Source organism: Mastigoproctus giganteus, chromosome 1, assembly GCF_048544385.1.
Source record: "Mastigoproctus giganteus isolate SK-2022 chromosome 1, ASM4854438v1, whole genome shotgun sequence".
Taxonomy (NCBI): domain Eukaryota; kingdom Metazoa; phylum Arthropoda; class Arachnida; order Uropygi; family Thelyphonidae; genus Mastigoproctus; species Mastigoproctus giganteus.
Window position 1 is genome coordinate 49,270,373 of NC_143575.1, and position 24,778 is coordinate 49,295,150.

The 24,778-nt window shown below is 37.9% G+C and overlaps 1 pseudogene; it reads left to right on the forward strand.

The window, feature by feature from the left end:
- Positions 1-834: 834 nt before the first annotated feature.
- Positions 835-922, forward strand: LOC150090779 (U6 spliceosomal RNA; annotated as a pseudogene).
- The last annotated feature ends 23,856 nt before the right edge of the window (positions 923-24,778 follow it).

A 24,778-nucleotide genomic window follows, 5' to 3' on the forward strand; every position in this document is an offset into this window, starting at 1 on the left:
CTCGGAACAATTAGAATACTTTCACGGGCAATATAAGATAAAAGGCAAATGATCAGAATGAAAACTAAATTCCGTAATATGCAGATTCGAAATGCAGCAGTTGGAGAATATTTGGTAGATGGGGAGGGTAAGTCAACCAGACTAAGGTAAATAATTCTTTTTTTCTCACGCTCAAACAACAAGATGCTGTTCAAATTAAAATCCCAACAATAATAATTTCATGAGATTTATTACTAATATACACAAGCGAGTCTCAGAAAACTCTTAATTCTAAATATTGTGGATATTTCTCATCGCTGGTTCGTCGTGTTTTCACCACACACTGCCTACTTATCTAACGGCGGTAGCTGCAGACCTGTCCCTTTATACACAAGCTGAGATTAATAGAGTTTTTTCTCATTTGATGTCTATCAGAGATTGCTTTTGTATAATATCTATTCTTTTAATCCAAAATTAAAACCATGGTCAGGGCAATGGCATGCACTTCTCCATTGGAGCAGAGCTTTTATTCAAAAATTGGAGCAGAGCTTTATTCAAAGTGAGTAGTGCAATACCAGGGGAACTCGTGGTGAAGGGGGGGGTTCCGCAATATGAGAATGAGTTTTTGTAGCTAAACTAATTTGCACGTTACAAACCCGAGGCTTTTGCCCTAAATATTTATTTTGAAACTATGCCATCCAGCAACTTACATATTGTGGACATTTCTTGTCACTGCGTCGACACACTTTCACTACTGGGTGCTACTTACCTACCCCGTGGTGGAACTAGGGTTGTACTTGAGAGAAGCCGCGAGGCGGATCAAAAGTATGGGAGTAAGGAACAAAAAGAAGTGCACTTGCTTCGGCAATACATACTAAAACGATAAAACAGAGAAGATTAGTGCAAGGATAACACGCACAATCGTGAAGAATTCCACATTTTAAATAACCTGAACGTAACTTCTGCTCGCCCTAATTTCCTCTTTATTTTATTTATTATTTATAGCAAGTCATTTAAAAGCTGTGAAAATTTCGTAAATAATTTTAAGAAATCTGTAATTTTCCTCTTTAATACCCTCTAATCGTGGAATATTTAAGAAGGTAACCAATAGTGGTTAAACTAATCTAAATAAAATGAGGAGGCGGTGTGCACAATTATTATTTTGTCAAGATGAGATTAAGTCTCAATCATTATTAGGAGTCGCACATCACCAAGTCAATTTGTTACTCACTCTTGTTCCTGTGCTCACCTCTGTTTCTTTCTCTCTTCAAAGAAATTTACACAAACTTCATACAAAATTTCTTGAATTTCAAAAATTCAAGAAATTTTATTTTCGTTTGCGAATGGGTTCTATCCAGTGCGAAACTATCACTCTGACAGGTCCACCACCGCCAGGTTACCCGAGGAATCGAGGGGTAGGGGAAGGTGCTACCAGTTTGGTGGTTGTTAATAGTATTAGTATTAGTAACGGCCGTATGGTGCAAGAAAGCCTATGGCTTATGCTGCACCAGCCAAAAAAAAAAAAAAAAAATCCGAACAAAACAATGATAAAAACAAAAATTAAATAAATAAATAAAAATAATAAAATGAAATTAAAAATTAAATAAAAAGGAAATTAATCCTATCATCCTATGCGCTTCCCTTACCCGAAAGTACTATCCAGATGACCTTTGAATTTCCCCAAACTGTCGGCCTCTACCACCCATGAAGGCAACTTATTCCAGTAATTTATAACTCGCTGGCTAAAATAAAACTTCCTGCAGTCCAATCTAAACATTTCCCCGCGTAACTTGAATTTATGTCCCCTAGTTCTAGCATCATTTATAATCTTGAAAATTTCGTCCTCATTCATTTTACTGATGCCTCTCAGAGCCTTAAACACCTCAATCAAATCTCCTCTAAGGTGTCTAGTTTCCAAACTCTGCAACCCACATATTCGAAGTCTTTCTTCATAAGGACGCCCTTTTGCCGATCTCACCAGGCGAGTTACCCTTCTTTGCACCCTTTCAAGAAGCTCGATATCTTTCTTTAGGTGCGGTCTCCATACTTGAACACAGTATTCCAAGTGTGGTCTAACATAGGCCTTATATAATGGGATTATCACGTCCCTATCTCTACTTGCAAAAGTTCGATAGATCATCGATAGGACACCATGGGCCTTCCTTGCAACCTGTTTACAATGCTCAGAGAATTTCATGTCTGACCGTATCGTAACATCCAAGTCCCTTTCCTCCAGTACTGGGTTTAGTTGAACTCCACCAAGTGAATAAGTTATTTTGGGATTACTGTTTCCCAGGTGTAATACCTTACACTTTGTTGGATTAAAGCACAGCTGCCATTTTTCTGACCATTCTTGAAGTCTATCTAGGTCTCTCTGAAGAAGCTCAGCTTGACAGTGATCATTAACTACTCTACCAATTTTAACATCATCTGCAAATTTAGACATCACGCCCTCTATCCCTTCATCAATGTCGTTTATGAAAATTAAAAACAACAGTGGTCCTAATACTGATCCTTGGGGAACCCCACTTCTTACATCAACCCAATCTGAGGAATAGCCATTTATTACAACCCTCTGCCTCCTGCCCTGAAGCCATCCTTCTATCCATCTAAGGATTTTCCCAGTGATTCCAACCTGTTCCAGCTTATAAAGCAACCGCTCATGTGGGACTGAGTCAAAAGCTTTGCTGAAATCTAAATAAACAATGTCGAAATTATTCCCTAAATCCAGCTCGTGAGTGACCCTTTCGAAATAGCGAACCAGATTTGTTAAACATGATTTTCCCTTTACAAAACCATGCTGAGTATCCTTGAGAATTTCAATTCGATCCAAATGATCCTGAATTCCACCCTTGATTAATGCCTCCATGATTTTCCCTACTACTGAAGTCAGACTGACAGGTCGATAATTTCCCACTTCACTTTTAGAGCCACCCTTATGTATGGGAGATACATTTGCACTTTTCCAATCCAAGGGAATCTCCCCAGAGTCTAGTGATGCTCGCATAACCAGCCTCAGTGGTTCCATGCACTCGCTTGCCGCCTCTCTCAAGATTATAGGGTATATTCCATCAACTCCAGGAGCCTTACTAGTCTGTAGGCTTGAAAGTTTTTTCATTAAATAATCTTGCGAAATTTCAATATCATTAATTACATATTTTTTAACTTCGCTCCCACAATTTCCCATTGCCACAAAAGGCTTTTCATTTGTAAATATCGATGCAAAATAACTGTTGAGTTCATCTGCAACGGCAGCTGGTGTATTTATTACTATCCCCTTTCCCTTACGTAAAGGTCCGATCTGGTTTGTCCTGCTCTTCTTGGTATTTATATATGTGAAGAATTCTTTATCCCCCCTCTTTGCTCTGTTTGCTAGTGATTTCTCATAAACTGCCTTTGCCTGTCGAACCTTTTCTGTGGCTCTATTACACATCACCTTGTAGTTGTTATAGGCTTCAGTACTTTTTATTGCTCTGTAACGTTTCCATGCCACCTTTTTCTGCTCAAGTAATGTGGCAACTTCACTATTCATCCAACTTGGAACCCTTCTCGTGGAGTATTTTTTTAATGGTATATACGCATTCAAGGCATCTGTGATTAATGTTTTAAAAGCGTACCACAGTTCAATTGTATTCATTCTCTGCGCGATATCTACCCAGTTAATAGAGGCCATGTAGTACCTTAAGGCATCGTAATTTCCTTTTCTGAAATTAAAACCCATTCCTTTGCCTTTTACTTCTGCTACCTCTCTCGTCATCATCCACCGTAGAACTCCGTGATCACTTCCTGCTACTGGTTCCTCTACTGTCAGCCCTGTTATGTCATCTGATTCATGTGTGATGATGAGGTCTAGGATATTCTTTTCTCTAGTACTTTCCCTGACATGTTGATACAAATAACAGTCATCTAGTTGATTTAAAAATTTTGTTCCCCATGTCGAGTTTCCTTCCCATTTACTCCAAACAATTAGAGGCAAATTGAAATCACCCATAATAAGGCATTGACGCTTACTTGCCCATTCCATTTGCATGTAGAGGCTTTTGTCATAGTCTTCACAATCACCTGGTCTGTAGATTACGCCTACTCGCATTGTACCTTTGTTTCCAACTATCTCACACCATACAGACTCTATACTAGCATGTGAAATGTCTGAATCTGGGAAAGCTATCGTCGCACTCAGGCTGCTTCTGATAAGAAGCATTACCCCACCACCCCTTCTATCTACTCTATCCTTCCTAAATACATTAAAGATCGCATGAGGGATGTGCCGTAATCTGGCGCGGTGGGGAGTGGGAGAATTTGTAGTAATACCTCTGAAACTTGTTTCAAAACCTGTTCGTTAAGTCGATTGCTCTGAATGCATTTTTCCATTAAAAAAATGTTATAAATAATGAATAGTTCTACAGAGTAGCGCGCAAAAACCTATTTGATCAATAATGTATCTAAAATCAGGGCCGATTTGAGGGGTGTCGAGACCTGGGCTGAACACAATTTTGGCGTCGATGCTCGAATATATGTAAATTGTTATGTTTTGCTCCCCCAACCTCTACTCAGATGGGATCGGTATATGTCCTAAACTTACTAATGAACTGCCGCACAGTACAGTGGTGCCTCGATTTACGAGGTTTCACACTAAGGAGATCCTCTACATGAGACTTAAAGAGATTTTTTAACAAGGCTGCCAAATGACAAAACGGTTAAACGAGGATTATTGCGCAAGTGCCAAGTCTTCAGTTCAATTTGTCTACAACGCGGCATATTTTTCAGATATGATTTGCGGATTCTCTTAAACTTTTTTAATATTTTCAATATACTTATAGTATTTTTGTAAATATGCAACCTGTAAAGAAAAGTTACCAGTACAGTGATAAAAGAAAGTTAAAGACGTCCAGAAAAGCGTTAAATTTAAAAAGTAAATTAAAAGTTATTCAAGTGAAAACAGCTGATATCGCTAAACATTTAGGTTTTTGCGTGGACCACAGTTCATACTGTTATTAAACAGAGAAAAAAAATAAAAGAGTTGGCCAAAGTTAGTTCTGGAGAAACCAAAATTATTCATAAACATGTTGATATTGTAAATAAAATGGAGTCAGAATTATCTTCGCCTATTCGAAGAAAGCAACACGAAGAAGGCTATTTAAGTCGAGAGTTAATCAGTGAGAAAGCCAGAGCCATTTTCTAGACTTAAAGAGCAGAACCAAAGATTAATGTGGAGTTTAATGTTAGCAGAGGTAGGTTTCACAGATATAAAAGTATGACAGGTGTTAAACTACAGATAAATCACTGTGAAGCTTTTTCGGCTGATAAACAGAAAGTGATGAGTTTGTGGCAGGTTTTGGTGATTTGATGGAGGAAAACATGTCTCATCTCACCAGGTATTTAACTTTGATGAAACTGGATTGTTTTCCAAAAAAAAAAAAAAAATGCCTAAAAGAAATGCCTTTCATACATGGAAGATGAGAAAAAATTACCACGCTATAAAGTCTTAAAAGATACAGATTTACTTTGATGCTTTGGTTCAAATGCTTCTGGAGATTTTAAAATGAAATCGCTTTTAGTTTATCATTCGGAAAACCTAAGGGCATTAAACAACTTCAATAAGGCACATCGCCCTGTAACTTATTAAGAGCAGTCGAAATGCATGGGTCGCCAGTTATATTTTTGATGACTGGTTTAAAAATTATTTTACACCAGCTGGGGAAAGATATCTTAGGAGCAAAAACTTCGCACAAAAAGCCATCTTAGTTCTGGACAATTCTCCTGCTCATGGAGAACATCTTCTCACTCTGCCTGGTTTGACCTAAGCAACGAAACAGGCCCCTTGGGTAGTGCAGTAGTTGCGATCTCTGTTCATCCATGCCGTGTGGAAAATCCTTGGCCCTAATCCCGATCCAAGGATTTTTAAAACGAAAATATTTTTCTGGGCTTTAATCACACTGTCGTCGAGTTGGTCAGTCTCTGGCGAGCGAATAACTGTCTGTTATCCAGTAAACTTCGGTTTTTCATACAAAGGGATTAAGTCATAGAAATACATGCAATTTACGCAAACAATACACTGACGCTTCTTAGTCTTGGCAGGCTAGAAGCAAAAAAAAAAAAAAAAAAAAAAAGAAAAGAAAACCTAACTAAACAAAAGCAGTGAAACAGTCACATTTTACGAGCTGTTTAATTCAATAAAATTTAAATCTATGGCTGATGTCAAAAAATAGAAACCTAACTGTGCATTTCCTTTATATGAACTGAAGTACGCCTCTTAGCTGAGAAAGTGGGATTTTCCAGTGAAAACATCCCCAAACAAAATTTGATTAGTCTGCCCAATATACACTCTGTGACACTGAAATTGTAGCACTCTGAAGAACAGGAATACAGAGAGGATACTTAGAGTAATGATAGCCAAGGAGTAAGGAATACATGATAAAAGTTACAGACGCTAATGTGCAAACACATTTATTGACACAAAATTATTCTTACAATAGACAGATCAATATGATGTAAATCCACCACAGTTGCGGATACGTTGAGCTATGCGTCTCGGCATTGAGTCGTACAGGTGTGGAATATCCTCCAATAGTATTTCCCAGCAAGCCTCTTGAACCTGGTCCTGCAAAACATCCATGGTCTGTGTTGACTGCGGTAGCTTGGTAGATGGTGTCTCATCCCATTTTCATACATCAAAGGGGATTAAGATCATAGAAATACATGCAATTTACGTGCAATACACGAGCTTAATGGGGGGGGGGAACCCAGAGACTAAGCTGACCAAGACAGTACGCCCGCACCACAAAGACACCCAGAGGAAACTCCTGCGGTATGCGATTTGGAATGACTGAGGTGTAAAATGATAGTAATAAATTCATCAAAAAAAATCTGTGAGAGGCGTTGCTTCTCGTGTCAAACTGACAGCAAACTGACGGAAGAATTATTTCATTCTTGAAACGTGCAATTCAAGGATGGAATTGTGATGAATGGGACAGAAAGTACAGGTGTAGATTAGTGGATGATTGTGTTAATAGTGACAAATGATGCAAAAGAAAACAAACTTATATAGTAATAATAATAGACTACTATACTGGTGTGCAAAATTTAAGGACCAGTCAGGTTTTTCACCTGTAGCTTCTCATAGGAGTGGCCTGGATATGGAAAAAGCATACCAAAGGAACTCGTGAGGTACAGAAAAGATGAAAAACAACACCGACACAACAACGGAAACAAAACGGTACAGAGGGAATTTATTCAGAAATGGCAACATAGCAATGGCTGCCATGATACAGATGCATCACTGCCAAAGATGGAACAAAGTGAAGAGGTGGCCCTCAGTAGGAGATATGGCCACTCCTAATATCGATGCCAGGCTTTGCATCGCCTGTCCATACTTAGAACAATGTTGTTGATAGGTTCTTGCGGTAACATAGTCCATTCCTTTGTCAGCGCCATCTTCAACTGTTAAACATTTTCTGGTAGGTGTGGGCGTGCCGCTAGGCGTCTCCCCAGAGCGTACCATATGTGTTCGATAGGATTTAGATCGAGAGAACGGGCAGGCCAATCCATACGAACAATGTCCTCACTTTCCCAAAGCATATCAACAGCTGCAGTGCTATGGGGTGTGGCGTTATCATCTATAAACACGAACTCGGGGCCAATGGCACCTCGGAACAGACGCACACTGGGAAGGATTACCTCAGTACAGTAGCATGCACCGGTTACAGTACCGCCTTCCATTATCTGGAGTTGTGTACGTCCATCCAATTGATCCCTTTCAGTGAATCGATATGATCGATTCACTGAAAGAACATATTGATCCCTTTCAATGATGTTTGCGGGGTGATACCGTGTGCCAACCTCTCGCCAGATTAGCTGACGTCTAGAATCGCTGCTGAGACTGAATCTACTCTCATCAGTAAAGAGTACCTTAAGTAAAGATTTTGTAGTTGTAACCTTTAGAAATAGTGTTGGTCCTTAAGTTTTGCACACCAGTGTATTACTATCACTATCAGCCTACTAAAAAAAAAAAAAAATCACTTCCCACATCATCTGTCGTTCCCTTCCAATAATTTGTCTAGCTCTTTTTTGAACTTATTCAAAGTATTCATTTCCACAAAACAGATGGAAGGCTGTTCCAACAATCAACCACCCGCTAGCTAAAAGCAAACTTCTGCACATTTATCCTGCAAACATCCAAAATTTAAGTCTATGCTCCTCATGTGAGTTGTCTAAGTAAAAGAAAGGATGCCATCGGCACTGAGCTTACTCAATCCACTCAAAGCTTTAACACCTTAATCAGATCTCCTCGCAGATGCCTAGTCCCCATACGCTTCAATTAGCATAACTGAAGCCTTTCCTGGTAAGAGCAACTCTTTTGTTCCACTCACTAATCTCGTTGCTCTTCTCTGCACCAAGAAATCCACATCTTTCCTAAAATAAGGCCTCCAGACCTGTATACGGTATTCAATATGCGGCCTGACCATTGTTTTGTACAACCGGATAATTACCTCCTTATCTCTGCTAACAAAGTTATTGTACATCATTTGACAAAACCACATGAGCTGTCCTGCCTGGCAGCCTGTCTGCACTGCACAGTTACCACAAAGTATTTTCCATTTTCCACTACCCTGGGTGCTGTACCACACATCTGGTGCATTAATCTGGAATTACTGCTATATGCAGTACCTTACATTTGTCAATGTTAAACTTCAAGTGCCATTTCTCGCCCATGTGCCTAATTTTCTAGATCTTGTATCATCTGCAAACTTAGATATTAAGCCTGATATGCTTTCATCAAAAGCGTTAATAAATATTGTAAATATTGAGGGAGCACAGCACTGAATAGTGGAGGACTACACTAATAACATTTAGTTTAAGAAGAGCAGTGTCCAGTGACCCGAGGTTATCACTGGACACTGCTCTTCTTAAACTAAATGTTATTAGTGTAGTCCTCCACTATTCAGTGCTGTGCTCCCTCAATATTTACAATATTTATTAACGCTTTTAATAAATTATTTTATGTGGTACAGTATCAAAAGCTTTTCTGAAATCCAAATATATGATGTCAAAATTATTTCTTGCAGCCAGTTACTTTTTTACTGCATCATAATATCCATATAGATTGGTCAGACAAGATCGCCCCTTAACAAATCCATGCTTTGGTAAGGGTTAAGTGCAGCCATTATCAATCCACTGCAGGATGGAAGCCTCTTCAACAATTCATGCTGAGGGAAATGGACCATAATCTGCCAGGCTCGTCCAGTGCGGGTTGGCAGATCGACCGTATTCAGCAGTCAGGGGCTTGAACCCCGGTCTATTCAAAGAGCGTGTGCTACGCACTCGCGCTCTGACCACTCGGCTACGGATGCTATGACTACATTATAACTGGATTCCTCTCCAGATGGTCTTAGCACTGCTTCTTTAACCAGTAACTCCATTATTTTTCTTGGAACAGGAACAGAAATGAAGCTAACAGGTCTGTTGTTGTTGCAGGAGCATCGGCGACTAAGGCCACCATATTACTCCGTCTGTAAATTGCGTGTGTTCTGAGGTCGATATTCTGTTTGCTGAAAAATCCGAGTTTCCAAGAGAAAAAAAAAAAAAAAAAAACATTCTACCCTCCGCCTAAGACCGATAACTCAGCCACGTTGTGAAAAATCCATAAAAACTCCTCGCATTATCAACGGGATTCGAACTGCTGGTCTCTTCCACCGGTATGGGGAAGACTGGGATTCTACCAACTGTGCTACCCACGAGAGCCTAGCAGGTCTGCAATTACTCACTTGACCCTTCGATCCCTCCCCCAGGGAGATAGCCCTGGATCCAAGAATGCTCTCATAATTATGGCCAAAGGCCTGCTTACCTCTTTTGTTGCTTTTTTAAAATATTTTTTAATATATATTTTTTTGTATGGATCTCGTCCGCTCTAGGTACACTGTTGGGCGTGTTAGCATATACGCGAAAAACGATAATAAACGATTAGCATATATGCAAGGACAGATAATATTATCTGTCCGTCCGTCGTTCAGTCTGAATCTATCTGTACGTCCGTATGTAATAACTCGATTCCTAAAGGATGGATTTTTATAGATTTTTTTTTTTTTTTCTGTTTAGCTCTTTTAGAGAGACTTGTTGAGCCATGCCAAATTTCATTGAAATCGGACCAATAGAAATGTGGCAATTAGCTTTTTTTTTTATTTTTTTGTCCGTCCATCCGCATATAATTACTCAACTCTCAGTGGATTCATTTTCATGAAATTTATATTTGGTTCTTTTAGAAGAATTTGCCGAGCTTTCTCCAATTTCATTTAAATCGGACCAATAAAAATCTGGCAGTTATTATTTTATTTTTTCATTGGATATTATATTCGGTGCTGTGCGCTGATTGAAGGAATAGAATGGCCAATATGGCGGATGAACATAAATGAAATATTCTGGAGTTCATACATACAAGAGATCATCAGATCTCATTCCAATTGAGAACTGAGAAATGAGTAGAACGAGCTCTTCGAAGTCGAAATTCGCAACCATCCATTCCTAACAACTGTGGGATACAATTGAGTCAACAAAGACCAGAGTCCTGTGTGACTAGATCCAACATCGGATCTATCCATTGGATTTATCCAACATCATAGATCCAGCATTGGATCTCTGATGAATCCAAGCCGTTTTGAGAGACCTACTTTGTTGTAGGTCTCATGGAACTGCGGCAACTTTATTAGATACACCCAATAAAGTTGCCATACAATGTACAGGTTTCTAGATTGCGTTCTCCTTGTAACATTAATAACACATTTAAAACAAACGTAAAGATATGGAACTGCGATAATGGCGACAATGGGGGGCAGGGGACATTAAGCAATTTGAAACATTTCTCCTGTGCTCAGGATCTTTGCCATTGATAAATAATATGTGATATCTCATTCCATTAAATAATATGTGAAATCTCATTCCATTAAATTATATTTTACATCCCAATAAATTTCATTTCTGTCATCAAGATTTCATCTATTAATTATCTATTACTATTATTGTTTATTTTTAATTTATTATTATTATTGTTTATTTTTCATTTATTATTATTTATTAATATTATTCATTATTATTTATGCTAATAATTTCATCTATTAAACATTTTAACTTATTCAAAGAAATATAATTTTATTAGTAGTACTTATTTAAATTTCTCTTGCAGCTGAAATTTTTCTGGAGTTAATATTACCGATAATCACTGAAATTTTTATATCATTTATACAGACATTTCTCCTTAATGGTGACATTGATTTTATTTAACAATAGATGGCACCACTTGCATCCTGTTTATTTTAAAACACAGCGTGGCATTTTCAATGACGTTTAAATAATGATCAGAAAGCTTTAGACTCTCGACCCATAATAATTTTTAACTACTTATATCCCCTAACCCTGAGCTTCTTAATACTGAGAGGTGCGAAGCATCTTTGCTATCATTTCACTAGTGGGAAACCAGACACTTCCCTCTAGGCACAGCAGATCTTAAGTGCCTGTTGGAGATGCACGCCACTTTATATATTATGGAGTTCGGCTTCGCGAAATTTGACTCGCAAATTGATGCTGACTACAACATCACCATAAATTTTATGGCTACTTCACGCATTTAGATATCTTTCTTCAGACACGTATTTTCTTCCAAAACTCCAACAGATTAAGCATTCCTTTATGTATTTTCTCAAGTTCAGTTATCTCTTCTTGGAGGTCAATTATCTTTATTCTCCTTCTCGTGGGTAAATAAACAATGCCAGTGACTTATTAAGCTCGAAATCATTGTAGAATCTCTCTCTCTCTCTCTCTCTCTCTCTCTCTCTCTCTCTCTCTCTCTCTCTCTCTCTCTCTCTCTCTATTAGTACAAAGCACAAACCTCCCACTCTTCGAAAATTAAAATAAAAATTTCTAATAATGTAAATTGAACGTGGCTGGCGCAACCAACTAATGATGTAACAAAATTAAACAGTATTATACTATGTATATCAGCTGCTGCAAATTGAAAACAAATAATGCCAAAGAGGTGCTAAGTATAACCAGTATACAAATAAATAAATAAATAAATAAAATTAACTAATCAAAAATAAAATAAAAATATTAAAGTTGAGAGCAGGAGCCTGCACTTATTCAAAGAAACATAGCGGCACTGAATCCTGCAATGTTATGGCACAACTGCCGCCTGAAGTGATGCAAGAAATTCTCCAGCACGACTCTACTGAGAGAATACAGACAGCTACTAAGAAAGAAATATAACACGGAAGAAAGTTTAGGGGGAACCACAATGATCACTTCATCAAGGAGCCACCAACCACTGTGAAAATTCCAAGACACTTGCAACTGTTATTTTCAGTTAAATCTGCAAAACGGTTATGGACATCACGATGAAGACAGGTTCAACGGAAAACGCATCTTAAATATGGTTAATTCGATAACCAGAAAACAACACAAACTGAAAAAAAAAAAAAAAAAAAAAATCTACTAAAAAGATTAAAAAGCAAGATGAAATTAAAATAGCAAATTAGTTATTGTTGGACCTCCACGGCTTAGAGGGGAACAGGTATTCTGTGTGTTATCAGACACTCAGTCTAAAACACTGATGGATCCAATATCTTTCTATTACAGAAGATTTAGAAGAAGTCCGGTTGGCCTGCCTCCCTAAAATCCACTCATGCACACCTTCTCGATGGTAAGCCCTGTTACATCACTTAGGTGGCAACGAATGTGTAAAGTGGTTCTCTTCAAGACGCCTAGTCAGTGTCGTGCTGTCATATGCTGGAGGGTTTCGTCTTAAACACCAAACCCTCCAGCATATGACAGCACGACGAAACAAATGGCCTTCAGTCCCCAGCGGCTTTCACTCCCCCCTCTTACGGCAGCGAGAGGATCAGAGTGGAAGCAGAGGGTGCTAAGAATCTCTGGATACGACCAGGCTGCCATACATGGAAACTGAACTTGGCCTGTTACAACGTAAGATCGCTCATCGGTGAAGACAGGATATTAGAGTTGGAAAAGGAATTAGAAAATGTGAATTGGGATATCATCGGTTTGGCTGAAACAAGAAGAAGAAATTAATCACTTATAACTTTATCAAGTGGAAATCTGCTGTACACCAATGGAAACAGTAAAAGGAGCGAAGGTGGAGTTGGCCTTCTGATCCATAAAGATATAAAAAACAACATTTTGGAATTCAAAAGTATATCACCAAGGGTGTCAAGACTAATAATCAAGATTTCTAAGAGGTACAAGCTAAAGGTTATAATGATTTATGCACCAACATCGAGCCGTGATGATGAAGAGGTTAAAGAAATGTACACCGAAATTGAGAGTCTTCTAGATGAGCAGAAAACCCACTACACTATTATTATGGGGGACTTCAATGCTAAGGTTGGAAAGAGACAAAACAGCGCAGAAAGGGGAACTATAGGAAATTTTGGAATTGGTGAAAGAAATGAAAGAGGTGAAAGTCTTGTGGAATTTGCAGAATCTCAAGGATTGTCAGTAATGAACACTTTTTTCAAGAAAGAATGAACAGAAAGTAGACATGGAAGAGACCAAATGGATTAACAACTAATCAAATCAACTTCATCCTCACTAACAGAAGATATATCGTGAATGATGTTACCGTCCTGCATAAGGTAAATTTTGGAAGTGATCACAGAATGGTAAGATGCACACTTGATATAGATGTAGGAAAGGAAAGGAAAAACTGACTCGAGTAAATAATACGGTCTTTGAGATAACAGAAGAGGAGAAAGATCAGTATGTACTGGAACTTAAAAACAAGTTTGAGCTTCTGCAGACTGCTGAGGACCAAGATATCGACGAGGAATATTACAACTTTTTGAAAGTGATAAAGCCCAAGAAACCTATAGGGAAAAAAGATATCCAAAGAAGAAAAAATTAGTCAAGAAACACTTGTAATGATAAACTGAATGCGACAAATGAAGAGCAAGATAAACACTGACAAGGAGAAAATCGAGTATACTGAGTTATGCAAAGCCATTAAAAAAGAGGCTCAGAAAGGACATAAGAAGATTTAACACAAGAAAAGTAGAACAAGCATTAAGGGAAAACAAAGGACTTAAATCAGCAGCCATGAGCAGTAATACAGAAAGACAAATGATACTGAAACTGAAGACTAGCGATGGTGTACTTATAAATAGCAGAGAAGGCATAATTCAAATAGCAAAAGACCATTATAGAGAATTATACAAGAAGCGAGGGAATAATGCCAGCAGTAGGGAAGATGGATCGCAAATTAGCAACACATACGACATACCCGATATTCTTCCCGATGAGGTAGACCAGGCGTTGAAGAAAATGAAGGATCATCAACCGGAGGAAGATGAAGTTACTGTAGAGTTGTTAAAATTGGGAGGAAGAGACATAACACAAAGCATTAACATAAAGCATTAGAAAAGGTGTGACACCTAAGCAGTGGAATAATGCAATCATAGTTTTGCTGCATAAGAAAGGAGATAAATCAGAATTTGGAAATTATAGACCAATTAGCTTGTTATCCCACATTTACAAGTTGTCCACAAGGGTCATTACTAACAGATTAGAAAGAATACTTGATGAGAATCAACCGAAAGAGCAAGCTGGCTTTAGGACAGGATTCTCAACTATGGATCACCTTCAGGTAATATCACAGCTAATGGAGAAAGCAAATGAATATAAAACACCATTATGCCTGGCATTTGTGGGTTATGAAAAGGCATTTGACTCCATACAGCATAAGGCAATGTTTCGGGCACTGCAAAGACAAGGCATAGATACCCCATATATTATGATTTTGAAGAAAATATATGAGAACGCTACCTCCTTTATTAGACTAGACAAAGACAGTAGTAAATTTAAAATCGAGAAAGGAGTTCAACAAGGAGACACAATATCTCCGAAGCTGTTTACTGCTGCCCTTGAGGAAGCTCTCGGAAGATTAGACTGGTTGCAGAAAGGAGTCAATGTGAATGGAGAGTACCTAAACCATTTACGATTTACAGATGACATTGTGGTCATAAGCCACGATCCCAAAGAATTACAGGAAAATCTTAATCAGTTATGCACAGTTAATAAGGATTTTGGACTAACGATGAATATGGCTAAAACAAAAGTAATGATGAACAAGTATGCCACAGAAAGGGACATAATGATTGAATGAGCAGTAATTGAAAAGGTGGAATCATATACTTATCTCGGACAAGTCATTGGCTGTGATAATGATAAATGGCTGGAAATCAAGAGAAGAATAAATTTTGGATGGATAGCAATCAAGAAATATAGTCACATACTGAGGAGCAATATCCCAATTTGTCTGAAACGTAAAATAATGAATCAATGTGTACTCTCCACCATGACTTATGGAAGTGAAACTTGGGCACTCACCAAAAGAATGGAAGAGAAGCTGAGAACTACACAGCGAAGAATGGAACGAATTATATTGGAAATCAGACTGTTAGATAAGAAGAGAAACACAATGATTAGGCAGCAAACTGAAATAAAGGACATTCTTATCAAAACTAAAGAACTAAAAATATCTTGGGCAGGACACATAGCTCGAAGACATGATGACAGATGGACAAATAACAGAATGGTACCCAAGAGGAACTAGAAGAAAACCTGGAAGAGAACGGCGGAGATGAATAGAAGAAATTCATGAGATTGTGGGTAGTAAATGGATGGCCATTGAACAAAACAGAAGGAGCTGGAAAGTTGCTAGAGAGGCCTTCATCCTGCAGTGGATTGAAAATGGCTGATGATGATGATGATGATGGTCCTCCACGTGCAGCCAAAACAGCTCGTACCCGGCAAGGCATGGACGCTACAAAATTTCTAAATGTGACTTGTGGTATCTGATACCAACACGTAACCAGCAGATCGTTTAACTCCTACTTCTACTTTTTCTAAAGTAATGGAGAAATCAACTAACCGCTAACTCTTAAACTACCTAGAAACCTTCCGTCTGATCAACGATCGCCAGTATGGATTCCGTCAGTGTCGATCCATTGGTGATATTTTGGCTTATGTTACCATTTATGGACAAATTCAATTGAAAAGTTCGGTGAAACACAAGCTGTTGCTGTTCACATCTCAACGGCCTTCGATCGTGTTTGACATAAAGATCTTCTAAACAAGCTTCCATGTTATGGTTTGCCAACTGTTTTTTTGTAATTGGTTATCCAGTTTTCTAATGGCTGTCTGTCCTCTAACTTTTCCACTATGCTGGTGTTCCCCAAGATTCAGTTCTTTCTCCCACTCTTTTCCTCTTCTATATTAATGACCTTCTTCCATTGAACGGAAATCCTATCCATAGTTTTGTTGACGATAGCACATTGAATTTCACCTTCCAGTTTGAGAAACCTTGCTCTGCTGAAACAGCCCCAACTTCTCGAATATCCTACCATTTCCTTAAATGCTGATCTCCAGGAAATTTTCTCCAAAGGGGCAAAGATAACCTAATTTCAATCCTTCTAAAACTCCTGTCTTATATCTCGCAAAAAAGGATTCTTCTGCTCCTATGTTTATCTTCGATGACGCTCCAATTTGAAGGCAAGATCTTGGGGATTACCCTGACTTCTAATCCCTCCACATAAAGCACTTTACAAATATTGCTTCCTCTGCATCTAAACAACTTGTTTTTCTCTTTTTCTATTGGCGTTACTTTTCTTCCAAACTGTTGGTGACGCTGTAGAAATCGCAAATCCGGCCTACCACGGAATATTGTACCTACATCTGAGGCGGTGCCCCCAAAACCTTTCTCAGTCTTCTAGATTCCATTCAAAAGAAGACAGTTAAGTTAATTAATGTCTCATCTCTAACAAAAAAAAAAAAAAACCAACCAAATTATAATATTAGGGTTACCCGTAAATGATTACATTTACCCACATACTTATTGTGTCTAAAACCGGTAAACTTAGCCACGGAGTGAAAAAATTCCATTAAAATTCCTGGCCTCATCTACAGGATTCGAACGCGGGACTTTTTCACCTGGTGTGGGGAGGATGGTGACGATACCACTGTGCTACCGCGCAACAGTCTCATCTCTAACAGAGTCTCTCCACTCTCTATCTCATAGATCTTTCTATAGATACTTCCAAGGGCACTGTTCTTATGAATTGGCTTCTATAATTTCCGCTCTCTCTCTCTCTCTCTCTCTCTCTCTCTCTTTCAAAGCAATCCGAACACGTCCCGGAACCAGACAACATCCTTTTACTGTCCAAGTTCAAACTCACAAAATCAACTTTTCTTCTTTCTCATTTATTCATTCAATTTCCGTTTTCTGGAACAACCTTCCTTCTTATGTATTTCCTGAAAATTACAATCAACAAAAGTTCAAGTCTAATGTCAACAAGTATCTTCTTTCAACTTTTCAACCTTCAACCCATGCACAGTACTAATACTATAGGTTCTAAAAAAAAGTACCTGTACATAACAATGGTCCTTGAGAATCAAAAAAAATTTAGTATGGAAAACATATTTATTTAACATGATATACTATAAGATAGCAAACTAATTATAAGGAATTGTGGCAGATGTGGTTTCTTCGCGAACCACCGGTTGGGAACCGCTGATCTAATAGAAGCAAAATATTGAAAGGAACGTCGTTGTCTTTACAATATTTTTCCACCTCGGGAATGAAGCAGCACTTAAACCAATCCTCAAAGAGAGCTATTGTTATCCATGCTCTCTGGTTTGATCGGAAATGCACCGGTAGGGTGGCTTTATTGATGGCCTTAAATGCACGAGGATTTCCAGAATGGTACACAAGCAATGGTATTAATCTGTAATCTCCCGCTGCACTAGCCCCTAGCAAGAGCGTGGCCCTGTCTTTTGACACCTTGAAACCTGGCATTGTATTTTCTTCTTTGGCAATATATGTTCGATACAGCATTTTTTTCCAATACAGAGCAGTCTCGTCAACGTTAAAAATTTGCTGCGTTGAATAGCCGCCTTCATCAATAATTTTTTCCGACACATCACAAAATTTCTCTGCTGCTGCAGAATCGGCACTGGCAACTTCACCGCATACTTTAATGTTGTGGAAACCAGCGCGATGCTTGAACCTATTAAACCACCCGTTGCTTTCCACGAACTTGGTATGGGGTTCGCCGTACTTACCCTTAATATCTTTATAAATACTTGTTACTTTTGCTTAGGGGCACTCATTAGACCAGTGGTGTCCAACCTACGGCCTGCGGGCCGGATCAGGCCCACGAATAATTTTTATAAGACCCGCGCGAAAAGTGAACTAAAACAGCATCGATCGCCACTGCGTGTACAGGCATGCAAGCGTCCTGCTCGACTGTATCGAACATGTACATGTGATTCAGTGCAATCATACGTACGCTAAATACAGTTATGTATTTTGATATAGCTTGTTCATTGCACTGAATTAGTTATTAATTTGTATTGAATTTAAAATCATTTTTAAAATGTTCCAAAAGGGGGAAATCGATTTGGAGTGTAGTGTTTTTGATCCAAGGTAGACTGAAAACTATTTCTTCATTGATTACCACGAAAAAGCAGTGTGTTTGGTGTGTCAGGAGACTGGGTGAGTTTTTAAAGAATATAATTTAAAATGACACTGATTCCAATCATAAATCTTATGATCAACATAAAGGAGTGCTGCGAAAAGAAAAGTGTTTAAAGTTACAAAACGAATTAAGAAAACAACAAAACATACTGAAAACGTATCAGTCAAGAAATTTATCTGCTATTTACCAGTTATCAAGTTGCACATTTGATCGCTTTTGAAAGTAAACCATTCAGTGATGGTGAATTTGTTAAGCGTTATTTGTTAAAAGTTGTGGAAAAATTCGTCCGGAGAAACGAACAATGATACAAGACATTAGTTTGTCTCGACAAACAATTATGCGAAGAGTAGAAGATATTGGAAAGAATTTGTTCGAACAACTTTTGGAAAACATAAAAAACAAATGAAATATTTTAGTGTGGCACTGGATGACAATACTAATGTAAATGACACAGCCCAGCTCCTCATCTTCATACGTGGAATTTATGATAATTTTGTACCAGTTGAAGATTTAGCTGATCTACAGAGTATGCGCGGAACAACTACAGGTGAAAATCTTTTTTGAAAATTTTTGCCAATCTATCGAAAAGTTAGGATTAAATATTAAAAACCTGGTAGGAGTCACAACTGGCGGTGCAAAAAATATGATTGGTAAAAACGTTGGGCTTATGGGTAGAATAACCAAGAAAATGATAGATATCGGAGCTGAAACTCTGATTGGAATTCACTGCATTGTGCATCAAGAAGCTCTTTATTGGAAAGTATTGGATCTCCAACACGTTACGAAAGTGGTTATATCAACTGTAAATTGAAACAATATCACGTGGCCTTAATGTGGCTGTTGAAACATCAACGAATGTTTCAACACAGAAAAAGGGAAAGCAATAAAACAACTATCAAATATGGAGTGGCTATTTGATCTTGCAATTCATACATACACATCTAGTTATTTAAATGTTGTTAATTTAAAACTACAAGGCAAAGGAAAATTGGTGATTTGTTTGGTGACATCAAATCATTTCAGAATAAGTTGTTATTATTTAAATCCCAGTTGAGCAAGACAATTTATTTCATATTGAATGCTGTACTGAGCTAAAGGAGAAACACATTTCCAAAGAATCGTTGCCTTTCGTTATTACAATTACTTTTTGACAAGTTTGAAAGTCGATTTTCTGATATAAAATCCCATGAAAAAAACATAAAGCTTTTGTTTGAGAACCCATTTACTTATATGGCTGAAAACTACAATCACAGATTGCAACTTGAAATTATTGATCTTTAAGTCAAAATATGATTCAAAAATAAACTGCAAAAATAAACTGCAAAAATAAACTATTTGAATTCTACAAGGGTTTCCCATCTGAATATTTTCTGCTAATAAAAGAAAATGCTACGAAAATGGCTACTTTGTTCAGATCAACGTATATTTGCAAGCAGATTTTTTTTTCACTCGTAAAATCAAATAAATATTTAAAAAGAAACAGAGTAACAGATGTGCATTTTTTTTAATGAAAACCCCAAACACGAGAGGTATTAGAACCTGTAGCACCGTGCTTGGGTTGGAGGTTGAGAAGACGAAAGAAGACATTTGTTGACATCAGACTTGAACTTCTGTAGACTGTAATTTTCAGGAAATACGTATGAAGGAAGGTTGTTCCAGAAAACGGCAGTTGAATGAATAAACGAGGAAGATGAAAAGTTGGTTCTGAGAGTTTGAAGTTGGACAGTAAATGGATATTGGCTGGTGGTGGCACGTGTTCAGACTGTTTTGAAAAAGAGAGCGGGAATTATAAAAGCCAATTCAGAAGAACAGTGCCCATGGAAGTACCTGTAGAAGAGGCATGCAGCAGAAACAGTAGGTCTATGAGACAGCGAGTGGAGAGACTCTGTTAAAGATGAGTCATTAATTAACCTAACTGCCCTCTTCTAAACGGAAGCTAGAAGCCTGACAGGTTTTGGGGGGGCACCGTCCCAGATGTGGGAACAATATTCCATGGTAGGGCGGATTTGCGATTTGTACAGAGTGAACAGCTGTTTGGAAGAAAGGTAACGCCGGAAGAGAAAGAAAGAGAAAACCAAGTTGTTTAGATTCAGAGGAAGCAATATTTGTAATGTGCTTGTGCCAAGAGGGATTAGAAGTCAAGGTAATCCCCAAAAGAAATATATCATCTTGCCTAGAAATCGGAGTGTCACCAAAGATAAGCATAGGAGCAGAAGAATCCTTTTTTTGTGAGATATAAGACAGGACTGAGTTTTAGAAGGATTGAAATCAACTAAGTTGTCTTTGCCCCACTGGAGAATTACCTGGAGATCGACATTTAAGGAATTGATTTGCGGATATTCGAGAAGTTGAAGCTGATTGAGCAGGGCAAGGTTTCTCAAACTGGAAAGTGGAATGCAATGTGCTATCATCAGCAAAATTATGCATAGGATATCCGATCAATGAAAGAAGGTCATTAATATACAAGAGGGGAAGACTGAACCTTGGGGGACACCAGCATTAATAGCGAAGTTAGAAGACAGAGAACCATCTACCATCAACCTCCGTGAGCAGTCAGAGAGAAAACTGGATAACCAATTACAAAGAACAGTTGGCAAACCATAAGATGGAAGCTTGTTTAGAAGGTCTTTATGCCAAACACGATCGTAAACCTTCGAGATTTTAAGAGAAACTGCTTGGGTTTCACCGAACTTTTCAACTGAATATGTCCACAAATTGGTAACATAGGCCAGAATATCGCCTATGGATCGACACTGACGGAATCCATACTGGCGATCGTTGATCAGACGGAAGGTTTCTAGATAGTTTAAGAATTACCGGTTAAGTGATTTTTCCATTACTTTAGAAATAGCAGAAGTAATTGGATGGGTTGTTGTTGTTATTTGGTTTTAGGAGCATTAGCAACTAAGGCCATATTGCTCCGGGGATATGCGGTGGTCATTCCCTGACCTTTCCGCATCCTCTGTATTTGGTGGTCACAGAATTGGATGGGAGGGATTTGTCACCCTTTTTTTATGAACTGGCTGGATATGAGCAAATTTCCAAGCAGAAGGAAAACACCTTTGGAATAAGAAAGTGAATAAGGTGGCATAGCACAGGAATAAGTTCAGGAGCACAGGTTTTGAGAACAAGTGGAGAAATACCATCAGGATCTGGGGCTCCATCGAGAAATACCATCAGACATAATCTTCATTATGTATTGAGATTGGCGTCACAAATTTGCAACCAAATTTTGAACAATTATTTAAAAATATCCAGCCTCAATCATCTCATGAAATGTTACGTTTTATCCAGTAAATGTTATTGTGTATTGTACTTAATAAAATTTTCGAATATTTCAATTTTAGGTTTATAATTATATTTATTTATTCGCCTTAATATTGAAAAGCAGTGATCCTTTTCAGGTTGTAAATTTTCTAAAATGAGAATTTAAATGAGCAAAAGTAAAGTATTTTTTTTAAAAATAAAAGTGAAGTATTTCAAACAGAAACAAAAGTAAAGTATTTAAAAAAAAAAAAAGTAAGAAAATCATATTTTCATAATTTTAATAAAATCTAAAAAATAAATCACTGACATAGAATTGTTGCACATAAAAGTGCTGGGAATTTGCATTTTTTTATATATAGCTTGAAAAGTAAAAACGGTAATATGAAAATAGAAACTTCCATTTACGAGTAACAAGAAATAGAAAATATGACACAATTTTTTTCTTGAATCACTCTGTGCGGCCCGCGAAACAAATCTAACTTTGAATACGGCACCCGTACGGAAAAAGGTTGGACACCACTGCATTGGACTCAGGAGCACTCGCTTCTGAATCTGATTTTCCATCCATATTATTAACAGCTGTTCCATCTTCGCTATAGCACTTGAACGCTGTTTTGTGATCACTGTTGATCTTAAGTGCGTTGATCCTTTGACATGTTCTTTTATACGCGCACTGTCGTTTAAAATAGTATTCACTGTTGAAGCAGCGAGACCTAATTCCCTTGCAATAGATGACAAACTTTGTCCTGTTTCGTACTTCTTTATCATTTTCATCTTCATTTCTAAATCAATTTTGTTTCGTTTCGTGGCACTACCACCACTTGCACTTTTCGTTGGTCGCTTTCCCTTCGTCATTGTAGTAAATTGGAATGAAGAGAAGTTTCTGAAAATTTGTTTTTTATATGATTGAAGATTTCAGTGAAGGGGAACACATTTCACCATAATACCGTAACGTAAAAACCCACAGAATTCCAGTTATCGGTATTATCGCAAATGCAATGAGATCGAGTTTACTACCCGTTTATAATTAGATGTACTAACAGAAAAGCCCAATAAAAGGGAAAGTGCATATTGTTTTTTGGTCATGACATCCAAAAACGTCCTTTAGAAAAATATCACAAAGGCGTTCAAAACTGATTCTTATAACGGGAACATATGATAACGATGAAAGTGTAGTGCGATTTACATTATAAATACGACTTTTTAGAAAGACAAATAGCTTAGCAATACAGCGAAATTTTAAATTTCCAAGACTTGGAACAAATTAAAAAAAAATGTGTTACTGGGTTCAGATTACGATATTTCCACGCTTTTTTAAGTTTGCACAGGCCGGCAAAAACTTACGTCACATCGAATTTCCGTAAGTCGACTAATACGTAAGTCGGGGAGTTCCTGTATATGATAGCATCTCTTCCCTGAATTTGGTTAAAATCGGTGAGTGATTCATTGACCTCCACTGCCATGGATTTGAAACATATGTCATAAAAACAGATAATCGCAGACCACTGCTCAACGTCGAACAGTTGTTTCCAACCAGGAAGGGAAGTCGCTAATGCAGTTTCTTCAGTAAACCATTGTTCATTTAGTTTATATAACGCTAGTTAGGTTCGGTCCCAGAATTCGGTGCGAGAATTAATGTTTGGGAAAAAAGACAGCAAGGAAGTGTTCTCCTTGCCTGTACTTGGAACGCCCCGCCTTTGTTGGGATATGGACCCTTTTTAGTTTGGGACCCGTGTGCATTGCTCCTGCTGCATTCTCCTTCTCTCAAGGACCAACAATCACACTGGCTATAAAAATATAATAAATTTCCATAGTCTAAGAATTTACGTAATGTCCTTCTAAATATTTAACCTGTTGATATATTATTTGAATTCTGTTTGTTGTCTCTTGTAAATAAATATTACGGTAATTTCTTTTAGCTATATAAACCAATAAATAGACTATGCGGTTCAGACCACGGTACATATCAAAAGGTTGTTAACAGTGGATCGGATTTCTAAGATTATAATTCGGCATAAATTGCGTAACATTTAAATTGCGACATCACCGTTGTACAAGAGCTACCACTTCTATACAGCTGCGTAAGGCTTGGCAGATCGGCAGCTTAAATCCTTAGCCCGGTGAGGGTTGATGTCAGGAAGGGCATCCGGTCGTAAAAACTATGCCAAAACAAAAGGTGATTGATGGAAAGTAGATGTGTCAGGGCTACCGAACAAAGGACGGGTCCGGTTAAAGAAGTTAGTTCAGCTAGAGATGGAGTTGAAAAGTGCCGACCCCATATGAACGTGGGAAGAAGGCGAGGATAAAGAAGAAGAAGAAGTGTGTGACTCTTTTGTTAATTTTTTTTGGCAGGTGTGTAATTCAATTAATTTTGTGTAGCCTGTGAAATTAACACAGATTTACAGGAAAAAGAAAAAAAGAAGAGCGTTTTCTCTATTCTTAGACTCTTTCCTACCAAAGTGTTATACAGGAAAGAAACGTGTTTTTAATCTCGGTAAGGCAGCGATAATGCTGAGTGGACTATAATACCATCAGTATTTTAATAACCAACTAACAAACACCATCTCATATAGCGCTGCATATAATAATTGAGACGGGGCACTGCATATAGCCAAAAATGCAATTAAGTGGCGTTGTCTTTAAACCTTCTTGGAGTAAGAGAACCTCAAACTTCTGGAATCGTTAATCGCTTTTTAATGATTCTCCTTCTAGAAGGTTTCTCTTAACGACGTAGTCACGAAAGTTTTTATTGTGATAATTCCTATTCACAGCATCTTTCGCCTGTCGTGTTGCTAAACTGTTATAGATATTTTTCTGCACAGAATCATCAAGGAAGAGTTTATAGTTTACTAGCGTTGTCCTCCAGAAACTTAAAAAAATTTTGTATTCGCCTTTCCTTGGCGTTGATGTGATGGCGGAGCTATCATCAGAAAATAATTACCGTAATGTCCCAACATTCATAAATAATAACTTGAAAGAACTTTTAAAATGGTTAA